Source organism: Lycorma delicatula, chromosome 4, assembly GCF_047948215.1.
Source record: "Lycorma delicatula isolate Av1 chromosome 4, ASM4794821v1, whole genome shotgun sequence".
In the NCBI taxonomy this organism is placed as follows: domain Eukaryota; kingdom Metazoa; phylum Arthropoda; class Insecta; order Hemiptera; family Fulgoridae; genus Lycorma; species Lycorma delicatula.
This window is the reverse complement of record NC_134458.1, coordinates 5585898-5603869: the sequence shown is the minus strand read 5'-3', so window position 1 is coordinate 5603869 and position 17972 is coordinate 5585898. Positions and strand designations below refer to the sequence as shown.

At 34.7% G+C, this 17972-nt stretch overlaps 1 protein-coding gene across 8 annotated transcripts in view; it reads left to right on the top strand.

Moving 5' to 3' along the window:
• The window catches only part of PMCA (plasma membrane calcium-transporting ATPase 3), a 762833-nt gene that overhangs the window by 435350 nt on the left and 309511 nt on the right, over nucleotides 1-17972 (top strand). For 7 of the 8 annotated variants that reach the window (XM_075362205.1, XM_075362203.1, XM_075362206.1 and 4 more), the window contains one exon: nucleotides 10600-10667. The exons of the other annotated variant lie outside the window; for it this stretch is intronic. The gene's annotated coding sequence lies outside the window, so the exon portion shown is untranslated. The remainder of the gene's footprint in view (nucleotides 1-10599; nucleotides 10668-17972) is intronic. 8 annotated transcript variants of the gene reach the window in all.

Below are 17972 nucleotides of genomic sequence, written 5' to 3'. Positions count from 1 at the left end.
TGAGCCGGTTGATTAATGAGTTACAATAAATCAATCCATATTCCAGACGAAATGCGGTAAATAGATATTACAGATAGTTACAGTAAACGGCCGATGAATGAGGACTTCAACCGCTTGTATATTTGCAATTATGGGAAGTGCTTCTGTCGAGGTTAATGTAGCTACTCGTCCTCTAGCTCTTATGTTAGGAGGTTGATCGAATCTGAATACATTATAATTTTTCATTTAAAAATTATCATGTGCATTTAAATGTCTTGTACGCAGACGTACATTGGTTTCAATGTGGCCGACCAGAACTTGTAATTCTGCAATGTGTCGTTTGGATCCATTTATATCTCACTGCAATATCGACTCTTACTCGGGGTTCATAAAATTTTATCTGTGAGGTTTACCCTTAAGCCAAACTTTTTTCTTACTTCTATGATCCTTTCTAATACCTTCAACATCGCTATAAAAATCCATCGCCGTTAAAGAAAAGTCACTGTCTCCTTCTGTATCTACAACAACAGGTTCAATGAGTTCTGGGGCAATGGTGGGCGAGAAAGGGTCAGAGGTGATAGACGACACCGATCCTTGAGAGAAGGGGATTTCAACCCCGTCACTAGCTGGGGCCAAAAACAATGCGCCGTCGCCACATATTGATTTGAGTAACTTCCACATCACAACTCTGACTCTGGAAAGTAACTTTAATTCTTGAGGTTTTGCCATTTCTGTTTTTAAAGAGCTTATCTTTCTTAGAAATTTTTGAAGACTTCCTGTTATCACATTTTTATATTTTTGTCGGATTTATCAGTTTCTTCATTAATATTTTTCACTGACCGATTACGCAGCGTTAGCGGGAAGAGACGGTGTTGCTACTGCTTTCGCAATATTAAAAAACTGTAAAAAGTTGGTTTCGGCTGCCTGGCCATAAAAATCTTCTTTCCTTTGAAGTAATTGATTTTTTCTCTATTTTAAATTGTTGTATTTCACTTCGTTGCTATACGCGGGAAGTTCAGTAATCGTGATGAACGTTGGCCTTTACAATAAATGCATTCGGGAGAATCTCGACCAGTTTCTTCCGGTTAAAGTTTACCTCCTCACACATTTGTTCACTCTTACAGTTTTTAGCCGTGTGACCAAATCTTTAACAGTCAAAACAGCGAAGAGATTGTGGAATAGATGCGCGAACATTCAAGTGATGAATTCCTGCACTAACGCTTTCTGAAAGTGTAGGTATATCAAACGTTGATATATGCGAACAAATGGAGATGTCTCGCAGTTCCTTCTTGTGTTCAAACTCCTACATGCTACTACGCTTTGCGATGTCAGTCTTAAACGATTTCATCATCTGTCCAGTTTAGAACCCCTTTCGACCGATTTAAAGTACCATTAGACGACACTTCTATTTTAATTTCAGCTAGAGCAGTAGCTTGTAATCCCATCATTTACAGGTTCAACAAAGAGGCCGGAAAACGTTTTCTTAATCTCTTTCGTCGGCTCACCTAGTCTCCTTAATTCCTTATACTATGACAAAAGGGCTCACTTTCAGAAAGCCATCGTCACATTCCTTAATTGTTATGGTTTTAGTCTTTAAACAAATTCTAAATCTCCAGCAATATCGTCAGATATAAGGGTGAAAGAGCCTTGCATTTTATTTAAAAACACAAAAATAAAACTACGTCAAAAGTTTAAGACAAAAACGTAGACATATAAAAGTTACTGGGTGTAAAGGCCCTGAAATTTATACAAAAAAAATTAATAAACGAATACTTTTAACACAGAATAAAAAATTAAATACGAAAAGTCTTCACATTAGTAAGAATACAAAGAAGATTTATGTTCGGAAAAGGTACCTTCAGATAGAGGATTCTCTGTCAGACTAACTCGTACTGACTTTATAAACTTGCTAATAATCCACTGGCATGTAGATAAGCAACTATCTTTTCTTCTTTGTCATTTTATAGAACGGTAGCAATATTATTTATTAGTTTTTACCTATTTCTGAGGTCCTCATATGTTTTACACTCTTCTAGTAGATGCTTAGCAGTAAGTTGTTTACCGTATACACTGCAAGACAGTTTTGCCGGCTAAAAAAGTTTAGTTATCAACAAATTTGAATTTGTTATTCGTGTGCTTTGTTATTCCGAGTCTAGCTACTGTTCTCGAGTCTGGAGTCAATTTCGTGTCACTCTTCCGTTTTAATCGCATTTAATTTCGTATTTAGTCGTCTCCATTCATTATCAACGTGTTTCTTATATTGTTGGGTAGAACATTTTTAACGTCTACTACACGAACAGGGTTAACATCAATTTCCTCACAAATCGTTGACGTTCTGGCAGCATCGTCTGCGCTTTCGTTTCCTGGGATACCAGGAGCACTCCAGCATGCCCTGGAGTCCATAGAAATACGCATCGCTGTCCCCATCGATTTAAAAGATACAGAATGGACAAGATATTTGCGATATAAAACATCCTTAATGCTTTTGTTCCGTATAGCAGTCAGTGCGCTTAACTATTTGAAACACATAAGCATTCTCTCTTTGCAGAAATGTTCCGTGCAGCGAAGAGCTTGCTGTACAGGATGAGCTCTGTCGCATAAACTTTGCCATATCTGGCAGTTTCCACGAATGGGCTTCTCTATTTATGTATATTGAGCATCCAACATCGTGTTCGGTTTTAGAACCATCAGTATAAATTTTTATATATCCTTTATAGCTACTGATGGTTGACAAAAATTCCTAATCGGATGATCACTGCTGGTTTCTGTTTTATTTTTCCATAAGAAAGATCCAATCTTTATTTACTGCTGTTATAAGCCATGGAGGTATTTCTCTTGTAGAAACTGCTAATGTATTTTGTAAAGTAATTCCATGTTTCCGGCCGGTCTGCAATTTCGACAGGTCTGGAATAAGTATCACGACGTTTATACGAGGGATAACTCTAAAGTAAAGACCGCTGGGAAATTTCTCTCCTTAAGGTCGACGAACCTGTGTCGTTCATGGCCACGCTAGTAATGTACACACTGCATTGTTATCTGTAAGTTGTCGCGTTGCAGTATCCTTGATTACGTGTGAGTTAATAGTATAAAATGAACAGGAAAATCGATGTTGCCGCCGACTGTGAAATACGCGGAGTCATACGTTTTTAAACCATCAAAAGGTAAAGCCGGCTGAAATTTATAGGTAGTTTGTGCACGCCGGGTGCCGCACTTCTTAACGGAACGTCACAAAAAAATCCGAATGGGATCTGCTTTGGAATTTTTGATGCGCTACACAGAAAAAGGAGATGAGTTCCTTAACTCGACTGTTACCAACGATGAAACGTGGATTTCATATTACACGCCAGAGAGAAAACGGATGCTATTCAAGTGAATAGCATCATCCTCAATCACCAACAAAGGTCAAGCCTCAGCCATTTGGACGCAAACTGATGGCCACAGCTTTCGGGATCGGTTTGACATACTGCTGATCGATTTCAAGCCACGTGGAACGACTATAAATGCAGAAGCCTACTGCATATCTCTACGAAAGTTACGGCGCGCCATTTAAAATCGACGACGTGGGCGGCTAACCGTCGGCATCGTCCTGCTATACGATAATGCACGTCCACATGTTGCGGGTCCGACACGTGATTTACCGAGAAGATTTGGATCGGAAATTTACGATCACCCACCATATAGCCCGGAGTTAGCTCCTGATTACTATTTGTTTGGGAAATTGAAAGAATTCTTGAGCGGTAAGCAATTCGCGGGTGACGATGAACTTAAAAATGCTGTTCATCAGTGGCTAAATGGACTGGCGGCAGAATAATACGATGAGGGTATATTGAAGCTGGCGTATGACTACGATAAATGTCTTAATTCATGTGGCGATTATATACAGAAGTAGTGTAAGGTATATAGTTTAAGAAAAATAAAAAATATTTATAAAGTTTTCAGAATAAATTATTTTACAATGAAACGGTCTTTATTTTAGAGATAGCCTCTCGTATAACGTATTATTATTGTTATTAAAAAAAACTTATTCTTTAATTAAATATTTTATAGTTATTTTTTAGTTTTATAAATTTGTAATTATCGCTTAAGCCAAAGATTTAACTAACATCAAACATGTAGTTCATTTTATAGCTGATGGTACACGATACACGTTACACAAGAAATGGATGTGGTTGACACCACATCCGACCTCTTTTTACTTCCTTCATCGGTTAAGATGAGGTTACGTTCGGCTTACGGCTAAATTGAATGAAAGATCGTCCGCTTTATACGTATGCCATAGCCGTTATTGTACGTGAACGTGAACCAATATGATACATTGTCGCTCCCAGAAAAAACGAGACTCTTATTTCCAAGATAAGAAAACATCCTGTTCCGGCCTCCTTAAGGAAAGAGAGGAACCAAGAGGTTCTCCTTTTACTTCTTCGCTGATCCGATCTGTCACCGCATAAGTAAATGCAACTTCACTCTGCCCACGACAAGGATCAGATATATAATCCATATTGTTACTCGCAGCGAAGATATCGGAGTTATTCCGCTTTACCACAGACGCGCTATATATGCTTCACACCAAAGTAACAAAGGCTGCAATAGATAGTGTAAATCAGAAAATTAACGTACCCCTTTCTTCGGGAAGTAATAAACGCAGTGTTTCCATTCGATACGGCAGAAATTCAGCAGATTATGAATAACATATTTATGCGGATTTCAAGATAAAAAGCTTTGATTAAAAAGCCATTTCTCTACTTTACATTTTTTAATGCGATTCTTAATGCAACCGAAATTATAAAAGCTCAACTTAAAAATTAGGAAAATAAATATTAACAGTAGTATAAAATACAATATTATAAATCCGATACGGTATTAGATTATTGCGTAATTATACTTTGTACTGGTCTAATCAGGAATAATAGGTGAGATATTCCTCGTGTTCCAAAATCATCCAGGCAGAGTTTGGGTTCCTCGGATAAATTTTAATGGGAATGCCATTGATAAATACAAAATTAAGATAAAAAAAAAGCAAACTAGCTATAGACTGCAGGAAAGCGTAGGAATAATAATTATATGAATTATTAGCGATAGGCTTCGTAAAGGTAATAAATTAATAAAAGTATACAAAACAAGGTAATAATTTTAAAGGCAATAATCGATAAATATTTAGACGCATTAAAGAAGTATGCAGAAAATTCAGGTTTTTCTATTTATTAACGATTATTTAAACTCATAAAGAGATTTTCATATATAAACGTGCGGATAAAATGGAATTTTTAATATACAAAAAATCGTTCGACATGAATCATATTTGCCGGCACCAAATCAAATACTGACAATTCAGTTTTACACGAGTGCCCATAAAGGAGTGTAATGTATTTAGGGTGTGTGTATGTATGTTCCACCGTAGCAGCTCAACAGATGAACTGTTTTAATGTATGATCCCGCGTTGGAATCCTTACGTTATCGGGAGTATCATAGGCTTTATAAATATATATATATATATATATATATATATGTAGTTGGAAGCATAAACTTGAATATGCCGGTTGAAATACAAACTTTAATGAGTTGAATTAATGAACTGTGAGCCTCTTATCAGTTTGTGAGCTGGATTTGAATGATTCGAATCAATCGAATGATTAATATTACAAAAATATTAGAATTAAATTTATTTAACGTAAATTTCTGTTTAAAAATAATGGGCTTCCCGTGGGAATTGCGTGTGAGGCTAGAGTTGCCAGGTGATGCGAGAACCTTGTGCGAGGCTAGACCGATCATCACTATCAACTGGTAACAAAGGGGTGCCCCTGGGACGCTGTTTTGGAAGGTATAACGGGTGCTCTTATAATATCTCTGCAAACAATCGTTCGATTTTCAAAATTCAAACCGGATATTTGTTAGTAGATTGAAGGCTAACATTTGCACGCATCTGGTACACTCTCGTTCTAACAGGTCACGGTTATTCGGACATTATTATATCTTCGTAACCGATGTTCCGTTTTTCAAAATTCAAACATGGTATTTGCTAGTATTTGATAGAAAAAATCATTATGGAACCAAACCAGAACCAAAATTAACTGATATACTCAGAAATGGACATTATTTAACGCTACATAGCATACGAATGTACCGTTTACAAAGCTACATTTATTACTAGAAATTAATGTGAAAGTGTGTTCTGAGATAAAACTATATCCGTAGATTTAGTGACAACAAAAAACACTTAATTCAGAAAATTATAATAATTATTGTATTTATACCGATTTAAATGATGTTCTTCGATCGTGTCGCACGGTAGTTCTTATTAATAGAAATTCTTACAAATATAAAACTCAAAGTAAAATATAAATCCCTGAATTATCCTTATTAATAATTATTAGTTTTCCTTCATTTAAATTAAAAAAAAGGGAACAATTTTTTTACATACAAAATGCTATACACAATTCCACGTCTCGAATTAACATTTCTCTCCAGTTTTGATGTTAATTCAATACAGTATAATGACCAAAAGACTACTGCAACCGAAAGACATTTGTCGTTTTCATGATAACTGCTTAAGCTAATGATGTTTAAACGGCGCAGCAAGAACTCAACCAGAACTGTTCATTCAAATAAAACCGTTCATCCTTTCCAGCCTATCGATTTCGCTTATTTTCAGGTTTTAAACTAAACCGTTCACTTCCCATCTAGTAGTGTCTTCTCACATTCTCATGTTGAAATTTATTTTTTAATAAAAGTAATAATTTAAGTTTTCACTAACGTTTTTAACTAAATAAAACATTAATTTAAAACGAGTTGTATATTTCTATTGAAATATAGTTACTGTTAAAGTCCTTTCATTTTGTATACTTTTTTGTTAACACAATACGATTAGAGGTAATGGTATCGGCATCGGATTGAGGATCGAGCTCACTGATATTGGATTTTCATGCTTTTTGGGACTGGACAAAGTGGAACGGCGTATGCTGCCACTAGTATTGTGTTGGGCTGTGACGGTGCATAAAAACTACAAGGACTATCTTAGATAGAGCTGTCGTAGATCTGAGCACTCATCTTTGCCAAAGGCCAGGCCTACGTAGCAATGAGTCGCGTGAGACAATCGGAGAATTTAGCCATTAGTCGTTTGGATCCCAGAAAATTGTTGTCCCATCTGCAAGATAAAAAGTCTGTCGAGAAACTCAATCGCTTGAGAAATCTGTAATTTCAGATTAGTGTGTACCAGTTATTGGCATATTTAAAGTTTCCTTATTTGGTTCATTACGTTAAATACGTTATAACCGTGTTTTCGGTTCGTGAATTTTTTTTCGATGATTACTTAAAAGTATTAAATAGTAGAAACAATTATAAAAATGAAAAAACATGACTGCCAAAAAATAAAAAAAATATTAAAACCTACGCGTATCAGCCTTTAATGTGACACTAACAGTGTTTTGGGGGTATAAGATCCCAGTTTATTGCCATAATATGAAAAAGCAACTTAAAATTGAACGGTGAATCCTATTGTAACATGCTACAAAATAATGTGAAACCCTCAATAAGGAGGAAACGCCCTGATTTGCTCACTCCCTCTTTCTCTTTCTTTCTCTATCCTTCCCTCTCAAAAGGAGATTCTTTTGCATAGTAATGCCCCCCACCCCAATTAAATATTCGGGATGTTGTTCAAAGACAGGTCGGGAAGTGCTGACACATCCACCTTACAGTTCCGATCTCACACGATCAAATTTGTACTTCTCTCAAAGAGTTTTTACGAGGCACCGAGTTTCGCAGCAACGAGCCGATCAAAAATGCAGTACAATAATGGTTCAAACACTGTGATAAACAATCTTATTATTAGAATGAGAAAGCTCTCAGGAAGATGGGACAAGGTGCTTAAATGTATCCGGGGATTATAATGAAAAGTAGTATTAATTTCATCATGTCAGTGAATAGTTTTTGTACACCCATTCGTCTCTTTAATTATAGAAGGATCCTCTTAGTATTAACATTTTTTTATGAATATGGCGTTACTAATACGATGTCTTGTAAAAAATAACTACCATAAAATTTTCTTATTATCATATCAGTTAAAAATATTTTTTCACGTTTAACTTGAAATATATATATTAAAAAAATTAATTTTTTTTTTGAAGAGAGGAAAATCTTCCTAAGGCACCAAACGATGTGGAACGTCTGGTCGTGTGAGATCTTTAGCCACTAAAACCCCTCTTTCAGTCACGTTTTCCCCGGGCCGGACCGATTTTACATTACTTCAGTACGGGGCGTGTAGTTATTTTTATTTGCTAAGCTAAATCCTATTGACACCACCTTTTTAGCCATCTACCGGTGCGCTAAGCACTCCTCCTTCTTCTTACCTGTCAGGAATATCCGTTTTTTGCGTTGATTTCTACAGCCGCTAGCCCTTGTCGCATTTTTATAAAGTAATGAGAAAAAATCACAGAAAAGATCGTTAGATAAAAGGGTGTATAGGACTCTGACGTTTAAATAAAGCACAAAAGTAAACGTAACATTGAAAATATTAAATAAACATTAAAAAGATAATGTACATAAATTCTTAGACGATACAAAAAAACCCTACGCTGAGGTTTAAAGGACCTTCGCATGGGGGAACGGCAGTCAAACATAACAAAGATCCTTATTTCGCCGGTAGCTTAACACAAACTGATTAGTAATCTGCTGGCATGAAAGTAAGCAAACATTGTTTTTTTTCTTTATCGTTTTTATATCGGCAGCAGTGTCGATCCTTAATCCGTAATTTTTTCTGAGGTTATCGTACATTGAACAACCTTCTCGTAGTCTCTACTAAATATTGTTCTTTCTTCACCGGTGTGCATTTATGAATCTGTGATTCGTGTGTGACCGATTCTCAGTAGCGGCAATGCAACTTGTTCCCGGCGAATTAGTTTTTCATTGCTATTCCGTTATATGGAGTGATTTTAATTACATTTAATTTAGTATTTAATTTTCTCCGTTCTTTGTGTTGGTTAGACGATTTTTGACGTCTGCCACTTGAACAGGAATAAGTCTTACATATTGTTTGCCTTTATATATGTCATATATGGAGTTCAATATACGTACGCATGCGCATCATTTTCTCCATCAAAAAACATTTGTAGGAAACGATTTTTTTAACACGACTTATTCAGATATTTTACAAACAAAATTTGGGTTTCTAAGAGAACTAAAAACAGAGAGATAGATAGATATATATATGTTAGCATCCTTCTCTATATTTTTCGGTTAAACGACTAAAAATTAGGCTAAAATATATGTAAATTTAAAGTTACTGACCATTCCTTTTGAGAAATGCGGTTAATCTGTACAATAAAATACTTCTTTATTCCGCCAGACGTTTGAATTGAAGTCGAATTCTTTTAAACTGACTGAGAAATTGAATAACCACCGATAACGTGCACCTATTGTTGTCGATAAGAATATATTTGTAATTATTGTTTGTTATTACAATTTAATTTTTACTTTTACGTACGGAAAATATACTGATATAAGAGAAAGTATTGTGATTCCGCATAAATTATATTTCAGTTTTTGATATGTTATTTTGTTTGGGGGAAGAATATTCACTGATATGATGTCGGGGTATGTTTCCCTTAACGTTAATTTTTTTTTATAGGGCGATTTGCTGTTTCGATTTTAATGTGTTGCTAACCGGTAAATTGAACGGAAAACGTTCATTCGTGATCGGGAGTGAATGTTAGAAAGAGAAAGCTAAAAATGAAAACGAAAAAACCTAAAATGTTAACCAAAACGTTCAATTTTTAATTATTTTAATAACATTACTTTAATACTACAGTGATCCTGAAATAGATTAGAGACTGTAATCGGGGAAAATTCCAGACCTCTACTCCTCTTTCGATAAAAATATATTTTAGATCGTTTCCGTTAATAGGCGATATTTTCTATCACTAAAAGTGCGCCTTTTTGTGAGAATTATTAGAATTATGATTAAACAAAGTTTTACCGTATTATACGTGTTGTACCGTCTCGAATAACCCATTTCCTTTTTTTGTTATTTTGATTTTAATTTAATTTAATTTCTTTTTATTTTTCTAAAATTAATTTTTTAAGCCGATTTTTTTTACCAACTTTAAATGTTTAGAACTATTTTAGCCATCTTATTATTATTATTTATACTTTTCATTTACTTAAGTAAATTATTTGTCGGTATGCGCCTCATCGCTTCCCAATAATTTACTTAAATAAATATACATATATTTTTTGTTATTTTATAAAGAAGTTATTTAAACGAAAAGAAACGTCTCATTTATATTTTCATAAAAAAATTCGGAAAAATGATTTTACACCGCTTTTTAAATGCTAATTTTAAATCCTCTGACTTGGACGAAACAATTCTGTAAGATAAGTAGATAAATACATTAAGATATATTACTTTTATTCATACTTGTCGCGTTTACGGTTTTTTCATCCGTTCAGTGATTATTTCGGCGATAGGTAGGTTTTTAAAAAAATTCATTTACATCTTCAGTATTGTATCAAAATAAATTTTTCGTATCGCATTCTTGACTTTCGTATTTATTGTGTGTTTAATGTCTATTTATGAGAAAATTTAAGCGGTATACACTTTTAATTTGATTAAATAAAACCTTTTTACAGGGTACAGCGAAGATCGTCTCCATGACCCGCAGATAAGACTATATACCTTCTATTGGCTGAGTTTATAGGTAAGTTCGATCTAAGAAAAATAGCTTTTAAATAGTGTTTAATAATATTTAAAGTTATAAAACTGCATACGTGAAAAATAAAGCGACGGTCGATCGGATCCTACTTTCTGGCCGGTTAGGCACCTGAAATTCCATACAGCTGTAGTACTATTTTATTAGTATAGGAAATATTTTTCCATATTTAACGCAGCCTGCTGTCAAATTTCTATGATTTATTCGCTTGTGATGCAGTCTAACAAAACACCTTTACGATGTAAGAAATAAAGAAAATAGTTGAAAACACTACGTAAGAAAAATACTTTTAGTATTTTAACCGACGGTTCCCTTTCGGAGACGGATAAGAATCGGTACCCGTAGAAAGACTTGGTAATTCTGCTGAGTTGATATTAATTCGGCCGATAAATCCTTAGAATATACCTCGGTAAGAGTGCCTATGCAAACAGCATTTTGTAATTTAAAAAAAATAGATTACTTTTTGATAGGTATAAATCAGTCAGCTTTCTCATAATCTTCATTAAAATCGAATAGCTCATCGTAAATATGATAATTTAACATAAGCTTTTTTAAAATTATACTTCAGTAGGACGTTTTGTCTAAGATTATCATTTCAGGCGTAGTCTTAGGTCTTTGATGTTTCTAGAATCTACCTTATATAGAAATACGGGCGAATAAATTATCTAAATTTGTGTGCGCGCGCGCTCTCTCACACACACACACGCACCCGCCGTAAAAATATTTCATTTTTTGTCTTAAATTAAAACTTTATTAATTGAAATTCAGCTATTACGTCATGGCAGTTGTGGTAGTAATATTATTTAAGTTGTCATCATAACCACTTAATCGGTCATAAACAGACATCGACATTTTATTTTTAAGAGTGTTAAAAAGTATTAGATTTTTACATCAGTGCTGAATAGTGACACGTTATAAAATTAACCCGATAATTTACGTAAATAATCATAGAAACAAAACTAATTATATATTATACGGTTTGAGTTGTACTAAACTTAAGTTCCATGAATTCACGAACTAAATTTTCCGGATCGTTCAGCCAAAAAGATCTTTCTACCGAATATAATTTTCATTTTAAATCCGGTAAAGAAAAACTTTTAATTTAATCTTCGTACGTAGTTTTGGAGTACAGCTTTAGAACAGTATAATTAACAAACTTTAAAAACTTAACTAACATTTTGAAACGTAAAAATTATTCCTCTTTCGATTTTGATTAGTTTTAGTCGTTTAATGTAAATTAAACGTAAATTTTTATTTAAAATACGGATGGCCCTAAAAAAAACATTGATGTTATGAAATCGTTCGAAAGAAACGTAAAAGAAAAGAAACCTGCGATATGATAAATATAAGAAAAGGACTAAACCAGATACGACCCGAAAAGAGGACCACCGAGCGCGAGCTAAGGCTTTCTATAATGCGGAGCCATGCGTATTAATTTTTTTATCTTACGGGTTACATATTTCAAATCAGTCGAAAGTTTTGCGAATCGTTTTATATCTACTTTTCATAATACTCCAAATTTTCTGATGTATATTTTTTAAGTTCCGGGTGAAAAATATTATGAATATCAGAATGAAAACAAGCCAAAAGATCTTATGCCTTTTAACAAATTTTGATCGAATAAGAAAAAAAAAATGAATTCATAAAAGAAAATTGAATGTTCTCTTACAGGACTCGCTGCTCTATAAAGGTACTCGCTACCGTAGGGTAAGCTTACGTAAACGCTAGTTATCTGCTCGCTAATTTTCTGAATAAAACCAGCAGGTACACGCCGGGCAGTGCACGTAGTAATTAAAAGCTGTAAGTATCAGTTTTGCTAGTTGGTTGTGGATTTTATCGAACAGGATGAGCTGCAACACCGGCGTCGGCGATTTATTTCTTGCGGATAGTGTTTTTACTAAATTTGCGTACTTTAAAGAAGAAAGTATTGATAAGATTTATAAAGAAAGAAAAAAATATATATCACAATCTCTTTTCCAAAATCGAAAGACAGAGAACAGTTTTTTAAGTACATACCGATGAGTCTGGAAATGTTTAATTACATCAAATCCAAAATAGGACATTGCCTACAAAAACATCCAGCAGTCCGTGGATACAACAAGCTACAAGTACATTCATTACACGAACGAGGGATATAACTGTCTACGGACTTCAAGCCAAGAAAGTATCACAACATATTGGAGACTTCCTGAATACCGCGCGAGTAAAAAGTAATAAGATTCTAGGGTTATACGAGTGCGATCTTGCTGGATTTTACAGCCGAATGCCTTTCCTAAATTCAGCTTACAATATACGGACGTGGAGATGACGTTTGACAAACACAGAAAAAAAAATTAGTGTTTATTTCCTTGGTCTTTAGTTATTTATCCGGTTTGATGCAGGTTTCCTAATGTTTTTGTAGGTCTGTTAGGTCAGATTTCCTCTTACATATTTTATCATTAATTTTTCCATATCATTGTTTTGCTTTGTTGTTGCTCTTTACACTTCTTTCTGTAGCCGAATTCACTAACTCTGGGTATCTTGGTATATGCAACTTTCATTATCGTTTACTATTTCTTTAGATTCTCTCTCTCTCTCTCTCTCTCTTAGTATAACGATTTCCTCACTCTTTCAACCTCTTGTCCCGCGCTCTTTTGAAAACTAAAGGTATTAATTGTTCGGTAATGACAATATGAGAATTTCCCATTACTTTACCGACTCGACTATTAGGAAACGAACGTAAAAAAAAGTCATTAATACTGTACGAAGGCGACCAGCCAGTAAATCACGGACAAAACATTCCCACCAGCAAGTATCCGCAGGTTGCCGGCGCGCAGGTGCCTGTTCCAACGCCTGCCGTGCGACGTATAACTTAATATAACTGCTTATTTCTGCAGGGGAGTTGTCGTTCGTTGACGCTTGCATCCAGCGAGCAGGCAACCGGCATTCACTGTGCCCTTTTCCTCAGGGAGGAGTTGTTAAAAATCCTTCATTATCGTATGCTCATTTCCTATAGATACGTGTACGTGTTATACGAATAGTTTATAGGTATCGGTGTTAAGAGTTAAAATGCATCCCTCGGGACTAAAATATTATAAAACTATATTAATATCTATATAGTTTTATGAAAAGTTTTATTAGTACGTTTTGTATCACGATCCGGTTGAGTAATTACAATGAAGCTACGGTGAATATTATCGTTCTGTGTAATTACCAGGACCGAAGTTAAATAGTTTAATTGAAAAGCGATTATTTAATTGAACAGAGTCTAAAGTAATTAACATATTTTAGAATTTTATTATTATCTTATCAATAATTTATTATGTCGATTATGTTTTAGATTATGCGTAGTATTATATGAAGTTGAACACGAACGTTTTGTTCGATTCTTCCTTTATATCATCTTGTAGGAGATAATACGATCGGTTAAGTATATCTTCTGGCATCCGTTTTCTTCCGATGGAGGGGATGAAATCGGAAATCGATTATAACATTTATCTCGGCGTCACAGTATTCGTTCTTGCATACGCGGTCTGTGATGTTTCCTTTCTTTTTGTAACAGTTCGGTATTTATTTCGTATTTGTCGGTCGACGATGTATTTTCTTCTTTCCGAGTTTTTAAACCTCATTTTAGCACACGGTATGAAGTTAAATTTTACTATTAAGCTTAGTTCTATCTGTTCTCGTTACTTAAAATGACGCTATCGTTTTAAGAAAATTAAGTGTTTATCGATACATTTTTATGAAAAATTATTTTAATTAAAATCATATTTATAATACGAACTGAATCCAAATTAACAAAGTATTAACAAAAATATTGAACTGCTTTCTTTCTAATTTTTTTTTATTTTATGAAAGCAATCAATACTATGTTAAAATTCTTTAAATGCAATTTAAACACATGGAAATAATATATCAAACGTTTAATTATGCGCGCATTATTTTGATTTATTTAACATAAATGTACGAGTCCGTAGCTGACGTTTCGCTATTTCTCCAATCGCGGGCTTTTCATTAGTGAAATTGAATTTTATTTATGCCGTTTACACCAAACGGTATTATTAAAACTCGCAAAGTTATAGAAAACTAAAATATTCGGAATAATTTGCTGTATAATTTTCTACAGAGCTATACAAGTTAGATACCGATACTAGTTTGCCGTAAAGATAAACAATAACTGTAAATTAATAAATTCGGTAATTTTATTATTTTAATTAAAAAAATATTTTTTGCACGAAATAGTTAATGAAATGATGTGTTTTTTATAAGTAGATGAATAAAAAATCGGCTCAAAAATATCTCTTCGTAATATAGTGTTTTAACCGTTTCCGATTTCGGTTAATCGTATTCGAATAAATTAGTTGAAATTTTCTTCGAAGTAAAACATTTAAAATTTTAGCAAGCAAAACGAAACGCTTTGTTCTAATACTATGCAAGATATTAACTATTTAAAAGTTAACGACATCGCTGTCGTATTTTTTATTTTAAGGCTTATACACAGGTCAACAAGATTTAATTTTTTGTTTGTTAAATGAGAGTGAATGGCTGATTCTTATAGTAATTTTTATGCTGTTTTCATATATGTTAATGGATTTTTTCTATCGAGCTCAGTTTTTTTTTATTGAAATTTCTTTTGAAACAAAAAATATTTGGTGAATGTAATATGACACTATATTACATGCATTTTGTAGTTACCTAAAATCTAGTTCTTTTGGATTTTCTGCTGTAATCTGCTGTAGGCAGAGCCGTTTTTAGATTCCAACAGCAGTCGGCTAACATTTTTGGATTTCATTTTCCCCGGTATCATATTTCCGTTGTAGATATCTCCTGATGAAAGCGTTATTTATGAATCACTGATAGGGCCGAGATTGATAGGGAAAAAATGCGAATGTGAATGTAAGAAATGGATTTTGAGGGACATGTTACATCCAAGTTCTTTGTAGTTTTGAAGAAGTTCACTCATAAGTTCTCTGTAGTTACTGGTCTGATGATTTCCAAGGACGTTTTTTACCACATTTTGAAATGATTTCCATGCAGCAACCTCTAAGTTGTTCAAACGCCAGATCACTCATTAGTTTTCTTATTTGTGGTTAAAAAAATATACATTTCTTTATTTTAGCATCGCTTATATTAAGGAATTAGTTTTTTAGAAACTGAAACCCTGCACCATTACGATCCATTGCTTTAATAACATTTTTGAATAGACCTAGCTTAATGTGTAATGGCGGAAGATAAACCTTTTCTGGCTTTACTAATGCCTAACTAACAACTTTCTTCTCTCCTACAGTCAGTACCTTTCTTTACTCTTTTATTTAATTGTTTTTCCTATCCCTGCTGTCCCACTCGCACAAAAAAAGCAACAAAACTTAATGTATCCAAGTAAAGGCGCTATTACTTTCAGATCTGCACAAATATGCCGTAAATATTTTTCATACTGAATCCTGTTCAATACAAGTTTCATATTTTCGTAAGTGTCCTTCATGTGAATAGCATGGCATTTCTCCCGCCTCCACCCCATTTGTTCGCCCTAAAGCCTAAGACCAGTCGACCAGTCCTAACTAGCTTCTGGAGCTAATCTAATTGCGTGAGCGAACTAAGCGTAGTGCCACACACCACTCGCTTTGTATCCCACCGCTCACTTGTCATGTATTACTAAAAAAAAAAAAAAAAAATGGGTAGGCGCACCCCGTCAACTAATAAAATATATATGAACTCAATAAATTAATTTATATCGTCAAGACAGCAATTCGCTGCCACACCTAGGTCGCCGAATGCCAGAAAGTACCTGTCCACCATAATAAAGCGCTTGGAGCTTTATTGGCTGATGGCCAGCCATCGCTTTCGGGTAGCTTCCCACAGCAGTACGGTAGGAGTCATTTCTCCCCGAAAAACTACTGATGCCGATTGAACAACGCAACGGCATCAAGGAACACCCACACAGTCCGACAGTGCAGCTCACGCCATATTGACTTGCCGCTTATGAGTGGTCAATTTTTCCCTTGACCACTAAGTTAGTAGGTAGGGTAGCCTGAGTTCTGCCCCCCCCCCCCCAACAGAGCTGGGCAGTCGAACATCATGTGCTCGTTCGATTGGACCGCCCCGCAGACGCACAGCTCATCAGCTGCCAGGCGGAACAGAAACAGGTGGTTGGAGAGCACCTGGGCACCCGTTGCCCTTAAAAACAAAGCAGATGCGTAACATCCCCCCCCAAGTCCTGTATAAATCTATATAAGGGCCTTCCTTTAGTCGTGGCGTGCCATTCTTGCTGCCATGCATCCATCGCGAGGCTGTAAAGCCTCCTACACAGGCGGGAGATGAACAACTGTTTGAAATTCAGAATCTGTGCATTCAGATCACCGTTCCGCTCCGGTACAGACCCGGCCCGAAACCGCATCCAAATACCTCGGCCTACCTGCCTTTTCGCAACTTCCACATGGCCGCCTGAACTTTCACCACTAAATCGATTGGGAGAGCCTTCCCCAATACGATGGTAGCCTCGTAGGAGGTTGTTTTAAAAACACCAGTGCACACAATGAAGGCACTCCTTAAATTTTGAACAAGTGCTCTATTCATATCCAACCTATGCGCGCAAATGGGCGCCGCGTAAAGGGTCATACTTTCAAAGGCACCTCGTTACACAATGTATATTTGACGGCCCGACAACCCATAGTCTTTCAAGTAAATATTACTTGGTTATTAAAATTATACAGATTATTTCTTTGTAGAATTTAGCTTGGAATTAGTTATCGTAATCGGTTACGACCATATAATTCTTTTTACCTAGTCATACGGTCTAAAAAAATATGGAATTGCAAAACCTGAACCGAACTAAAAATGTTTGATTCGTGAAAAAAATTGTCTTGATGATCGAAAACCGCGATTCGGCATAAACATTATATTTATACATACAAAAGATAATTTTTATCTTATCAGTATAAAAATAAATTTTAATGCAAAGTATACCGATAATAAATTTTACGGTTATCGTGAAAATGTAGTTTTCTATTCTGCAAATAAATTAATTTATCGGAATCATCAGTACGGTGTTTATAAACGATTTAATAATTAAGGTACTCATATTGTAACTTTATTTACCGGTTCTGCACTGAATCGTACGATAATAAAATAAGTTTGAACAAATAATAGCATTGAATCCAGCTCAAAAATGTTTTCGTACGGACATGACATAAATAAAAATATATTTTATTTTTCCTAGACAGTAAGTTTAAAAAACTAGACGATATTTCGCTTACAAGCTATTATACACAGCCCATCTATCGATTTTATCACGGCTTCGAAATCCATCGAAGGAAC